Source organism: Castor canadensis, chromosome 14 (assembly GCF_047511655.1).
Source record: "Castor canadensis chromosome 14, mCasCan1.hap1v2, whole genome shotgun sequence".
NCBI lineage: Eukaryota > Metazoa > Chordata > Mammalia > Rodentia > Castoridae > Castor > Castor canadensis.
In genome coordinates, this window is record NC_133399.1 from 59535102 (window position 1) to 59542191 (window position 7090).

Sequence of the window (7090 nt, forward strand, 5' to 3'; positions counted from 1 at the left end):
GGGCCCCAGGGTTTCTCTCCAGCACCAAAAGAAACAAAACAAAACAAAAAGACGACAGTAAAGAAAAAAGAGATGAATCTAGGGAAAAGATTTGTGGAGACTCTGTACTATTCTTAGAACTCCCAAGACTGGAATTATTTCAAGATAAAGTAAAAATAAATTCATACTTTCTTTGTGAGGAGTTGCCAGAGGAATAGTACAAATACTGAATTATTTTATTCCCTGTGAGAACTATTATTTCACATTATTTATTGTATTTATTGTCTACCTTGTGCCAGGAATTGTGCTTGGTTTTAGACTTTGACCAGCCCTGTTCTTTCATGCTTTCTTTTATCCAGTAAGGTCAAGATGGAACACAACAATTTTTATTTCCTTTTAGGGGTCAAGGTGTCTGTGAGACCCACTCTCCACATTTGCATAATGTGTACAATGAACCAAATGTTCCCGAGTTCTAACATGAAAGATTCTGGTCTCTCTCCCTAATTCATTTAATTCTTATTGTTTCCTTCTCTCTGAAGTTTTCTACCTCATTTCTGGACCTTTCTTTCTCTGTTCTAGACTTGTCTTTATACTATGTTGAATGACCACGACCCAGGTGTTTCCATGGCTGGATCAAGGATAGAGACTGCTATAATGGTCTTTCATGTATGAGAAGGTTAGCTGGGATCTTTATGCTTTGGGGAAATTCTGACTCAGTCATCATGGTAGCCATTGAACCTCTCTCCCTGCACAACAGAATAGGGTGTGGGGCACAGGGAAGCCTCCATAAGCTGAAGACTTGTTAAAAAAAATAATAAAATGCAACCAAAGTCCAAACTAGCAAAAAGCAATTGGGATATTTAGTTTTATTTCCTTTACTTTGAGTCTAACAGTTAGTTGCTGTTTCTGATTAAGAAACTTCTGAGTGGGAACAAGGGCCTTTAAAGAGAAACATGTTGTATTTTGGCAGGAAACTTTAATGACTAGGAACATAAACCCTTGTCAAAGGAGCAGAAGGCCCTGATGCTTGAGAGAGGCCAGGCCGAGGGAGGCAGTGACTCATGTTGGAACTCTTCATCCTGTTCTTTCTGCTTTATCCAAGGAAGAGGGGGCTGGAATCTCCTTTCCATATAAATTAGTTGGCTGTAGTGTTTCTGGGGGAGGCCTATTTATTTTCCTAGACTGCAGCCAACACCGAGCTTGATGAGAGCCTTGTGCAGAGGCACAGGGAAGGAGAGGCAGTGGTATCCCATAATAAGGTGAATTTCTCTTAAGGTTTGGGGAACGATGGCAGATGGATATGGCAGCTTGTGGGGATCGTGGAGGTGAATGGAGGGCAGAGCCATGTGATTCTCATTCATGCATCCTTCATTTTTAAAAAGCATACTGGGAACTTTCCATATTTCAGACATGATTCCAGGGCCTGGGGATACAGTTGAATAAGGGTCAAGTCAGGCCCCAGTGGGGTCTTATGCACAGTCTATTGGGGCTGGCTGTCCTATCACCAGATAACAACGTTGTGTGGTGTTTGAAATCCAATGGGCATACAGGAGAGCAAAAAATTCATTCTGCTACAGCTGGGGTGAGGTGAGGCAATGGAAATCTTTACAAAGGAGGCTGTTGGAGCTGAATCTAAGAGTGAATATGAGTTCATAGTGAAGAGGAGGAAGAACATTTTAAGCAGGCAAAAAGTTAAGACTATTATGAAAATTAATTTGTATAATGGGCATTGAATGATATAGGATCCTCTATGCAGTGAGGGTATAATATAAGAAGGGTGGATTGAAGTATGATTGCGGGGAGTCCTACTGCACTAAAGAAATTAGTCTTGAGCCTATATATGGGTGATGAGAAACTAGAAAGGGCTACAAGCTGGTAAACTCTATTGTCAACTGTACAGGAAGTGTGCAGAGGTGGATTGTAGAGGCTGTAAGGAACAGTGGACAAGATGAGAATGTCTGAGGCTCTGAATGAGAGGTGGGAAAGTTCACGAGTTTAAAACTGCATATCTGGGGATAGATTGGATGCTGAGGACACAGCAGAAGTCTCCTGACATTTTACAGTCAGCTTCCCAAAAAGGATTTGAGGCATCCTACAATAACAAAAGCAGAAAAGGTTACATCTGAGCTAATCTGGAAGGCAGGATGGGTGACTTACTGAAGAAGGGGTAATTCAAGAACTTCAAGTAGGTGAAAAAATTTGATTGATAACACAGAGGCAGGAAACCCCATATGATAATCCCCTCTTGTTCACATGGGATACATTCCAAGACTGTCAGTGGATGCCTAACAGCATGAAGAGTACTGAGCCCTATGTGTGCTGTATTTTCCTATACATTCATACCTATGACAGGGTTTAATTTGTGAATTAGTAAAAGATTGACAAAAATAATAATAAAACAATGCTAACAATGTGTTATAATAAAACTTATACAAATGTGGTATCTCTATCTCTCAAAATAGCTTATTTTTTTCACCTTTAAGAAACACTTTATAGCCTCTCTTTGGTGTATTCAAATTGCCAGCATCACTACTATTCCAGTTTGGGGACACTTATTAAGTAAAATAAGCACGGCAGTACTATGGGAGTTGATCTGATAGCTTACTCAGCCACTAAGTGACTTATGGGCAAGTAGTGTATATGGTATGATGACTCTGAACAAAGGGATGATTCATGTGTGTGGGTTGTATGGAGCAAGATAGTATGAAATTGCTTCATGCTTCTCAGAACAGCATACAATTTAAAAATTAGGAATTGTATTGCTTCTTGGCCTTTTGGCTAAGATCAAGTGTAAAAATTAGGAATTGTTTATTTCTGTAATTTTCCATTTAATATTTTTGAGCTGGGTCAGTTGTGGGTAACTGGAAGTATAGAAAGCAAAATTCTTGGAAAGGGGTACTACTATGTCTGTATATGTGACCTGAGATGAAGCAGTTATCAACGCCATCTGTTCCCCTCATTAGGACTTTGTAAGGACATCTCAGAGACTGTCTGGAGAAAAATGTCTTATTAACAGAAATGTCCCGCATCCCTGCAATTCTTGTGCTTAACCCTTTGAAGCCAATGCAGTCACCATTTCTAATAGCTCTATGGTTCCAGCACACAGAAGCTAACCCAGAGCATTTGACCTTCTCCAGATAGGGATGTAACATTAGCCTGGGCCTGTTTCCATGCTGTGTTTTCCTGAACAGGAAAACCTGTGGAAATAGTTCAGTAACTGGAACTTACAATTGATTTTCCATTGCACTGTTCTAAGTTTTTGTTCCACTGTGCTCACCCTTGCATCTTTCTGGTGACCTTGTTTAGTGCTTCTGCTCCGGGGTTTTGTAGTCTGTGATAAATGACCTCCACTTAGACAAACCAAAAGAGGCATGCTCGAAGGTCAAAATGTATGCTCATTTTACACAATTTTATTTCCCACAAGTTGCCTATAAATTGCTTACTGTGGCTTATTTTTGGAGGAGGTGGCCTCTGTCTGCCAGCCTGCCTACCCGATGGCTCACCATGTTGTAATATGACCCCCAAAACTTGCAAATGTTAATTTCCCTGGCCTGCTCCAGCCCCTTAGTCATGCAAAAAAAAAAAGAAAATGCATGAATATATTGCTGGAGCTTGAATTTGAAAGAACCATTTGTAACATGAATATTCTCTTACAATCGTAGCACATCACACACATCCCTCTATTTTGTGACCTCTCCTTGGCATGTAGTCATGTATTATTGCACATGACCACCTTTGTCCACTGTCAGCTGTCTCCCACCACCTGACTTCCTTTATTGCTACATCAAAGTCAAGTTTTCTGCTGCAGTTTTCCTCTGGCTGGAGCATTGCCTGATGTTTTGACTTTTGCACTCTGAATTTTCATAAAGTGGGGCTCATTTATATTGTGATATTTACTTTGGCAAATATGATGCTCTAGTAAATTCTAGAGCGTTAGAGAGAGGTCAGTGTCTTATTTCTTCATTTATTTTCACCTGGGGCTTTGCATTGGATAGGTTAGGTAAGCAACCTACTACTGAGCTCCATTCCACCTGATAAGTGTTTTAAATTGTGAGTTTAGGAATTGTGCTTACTTAATTTGGTCTTCCCAACTTCTTTTTATTTTATTTTAATATTAGTTCTTAGTATAAAAGCAACATACAGTCATAATAAAAATGCTTACCCTTTGTAGGTAACTACCCAGAGATAACTACTGTTAAATTGCATGTGTCCTTCCAGAAGTTAAATTAATGTAAATAAAACCGCATATTTAATGTAAAATGGTTTTCATTATACATACTCTTCTGTAACTTGGTTTTTCCTCATTAAGTAGTCCATCTTTTCACCTTAGTAGAGAAAAATAACTTTAAAAGCTTGTTTCTGATGTCTTTTCCCACTGCTATTGATTGCAAAAATCTCAAATGTCCACTTAGTGTTGAAATGTGTGGATAGAGTCAGGGGAGACCCAGCTAGCACTCAGGATCAGGAAAGAATGGGGTGAAACTTATAGGAAAAGAGGAAGAATTTGGAGAATGTGTTTGGAACTGGGTTGGGCTTTGGAAGGTCTGAATGGAGATAAAAATAGTACTAATCTACTCAAGACTGTTGCATCTTAAATTGACTGAAGAATCCTTTCAGCTCTTTTGGGCTTTCCCAGAGTTTTGGTTCTTGGATATCTGCACAACTATTGTTGGGGGTCAGTCTTTTATCTGTGGGGGAAAATTCCAAAGTTTAAATGCATTTTAAAACGCTTGGTCAGACTGGGCACCCTGGTCATCACAGTTAGCATAAAATAGGAGGATCAAAGTTCAGGCTCTCCTGGGTAAAACATGAGACTGAAATAACCAGAGCAAAAAGTGCTAGAGGCAAAGGCCTGGGTTCAAACCCCAGTACTGTCCCAGGAATCCAAAAAACCAAAAGACAAAACAAAAATACTCTCAGTCAAAATTTAGATGATGTTGTGAATATCATTTAAAATTGGGTAACTATATGGAAAAGAAAAACAGATTGGTGTTTCTGGGCTCAGTTAAAAAGGGCAATGACTAGAAGGGGTCATTTTATTTCCTTTTTTAGTGTAGTCATAGCTGCACAGTAGGCATTGGAACAAAAGTACGTAACAATAGTTGCTACTATTTATTTGCCATCTGGTTTTGAGAAAATTCTTACACAAGGTCTTCCACATACTCTACAGTGTGTATGCATTATCTCAAATGCCACCAGCTACCTAGTGCTAGCCACATTCACAGTTCAAAGGAACACAGCTCAGAGAGGTTAAGTGCTTTGCCAAAACCCTTGAGCCCCATGTGAGGCAGAGCCTTACTCAAAGCATCGAGCTGCCCCTAGACTCCACATTCTTTCTGCCATATCACACTGGTTCCTGCAATGGCAACATCCTTTTTAAATTAAAATAAAAAGTCTTTGCAAAGGAGAAAAGCAAGCCAATAAAAAAGGAGAAACATCGCTAGAAAGACCTTAGAATGTTTTGACTAAGCACTGAAGCCCAATCATGCTGCTTGCTGCCTTTTAATGAGCAGGAACTACAACTTCAGAACTGAAACCAGAAACCCTACTATAACAGTCCATTGTACCCACAGAAAGGAAGTCCAGAAGTCAAGCAAAGGGCCTTGATTTGTGGCGTTTTAGCATCGCTTTGAGGGTGTTTTTATTTTTAATAGGAGATTTTTGTGACATGGTTAAGATTAAAATGAAGGTTGGTAAACACAAGAGTTTTGTCTTCCCAGTGTGGGTAACGACTCGACAGTCCCTCCTGCCTGGTTTTGATTTATTTGATTCCAGTGTGTCCTTAGCATTTAATTGCCTGAGTTGTTTGTCAAGGGAATGTGGTCATATTTTAATTTCCAAGGGAAATACATACTGCTTTAATGTCATAACTCATGAAACAGCCCAAGAGATTTTTCTCACAAAAGAAATACAAGCATGTGCACAAAATCTGTGTGGGCAGGTTGATGGTTGGAAGCACACCAGCTCTGGGCTGAGGCCGGTGTCTGAATTTCTGCTGAGGAGTGCCTCTGCTTCCTTGAGCCTCACTGGGATGATGGGGAGTCCTGACATATGTGTTGGCACAAACGTCTGAAATCAATTGAGTCCAGTCAAAGCAAAGAGGGCGTCTGACTAGAGCATCTGACACTTCTCAGCAGCTCCAGTATGATAACCAGAAAGTCCAACAGTGAATAACCTAATCAAGCCATTAAAGGAAACAGAAGCCCTCTGCCCTGTTTGATTTCTTCCCATAATGATATAAAGTGCAACTTAATGAAGTCACAGGGTCCAAGCCTCTCAGTGTATCCAGGCCTTTGGAGCCTGCTGCTGCTGTTCACTACTGGCCTGCTGCTGGCTGCCCTGGCCAGCTGTTTTGAGCTGTGCTGTAGTTGGGGCATTCTGGGGCAGTTTTCTGGTTGCTGCAGCCCCGCCTGCATTTTGTCTACATAAATTAGACCTTGTGCAGCATATTGGGCTGTCAGGGGACTAGGAAGAAACTGTATATTGTTTCTGGCATCCCTGAGCCCTTCTGCCCCTGACATCTGCTGTGCCTGTGACAGGGGATACATTCTTGACTCATTATCCAAGCAAGTGGAGTCCCACCCTGACAGGACCATTAATCAGAATCAAGCAGTCCGGCAAATAAAAAAGAGAGAGAGTGAGCAAGCATGTGAGTGAGAGAGAGACTAAAGAAAAGAAGAGACACACTTTCTAACTTTGGCTTTGGTGTCATTCTGGGGTCTGGACAACTAGCAATCTATCTTTCTGAGTGACAGCCCTGATGGATGGCATTATTTATGCTTTTGTGTATTAAAAGACGGCTCTGGCACTAGCTTGTCATTTTCACAGAGGTTTACAAAAAGTTGAAATTTAATTTGGAGGAAAAGGAGGGCAAAGATCATAGGAGGCTGGTGAGTTGCCAGTCTAAAGACAAGAGAAGGAACGGAGGGCATTTGAGTACAGTGCTTTGCTGGATGGAGGTGGATGGATGTGGACATTGCATTGTGGGTAGTTGCACGTAGGTGGACCTGGTTCTGGTTCTCATGGGTCTGGATAGGGTAGAGAATCTCTGGGGCTTTAAAATTAAATTCAGCATGTGTTTATCATTTTATTGAGATGAATGTTTGAGTTT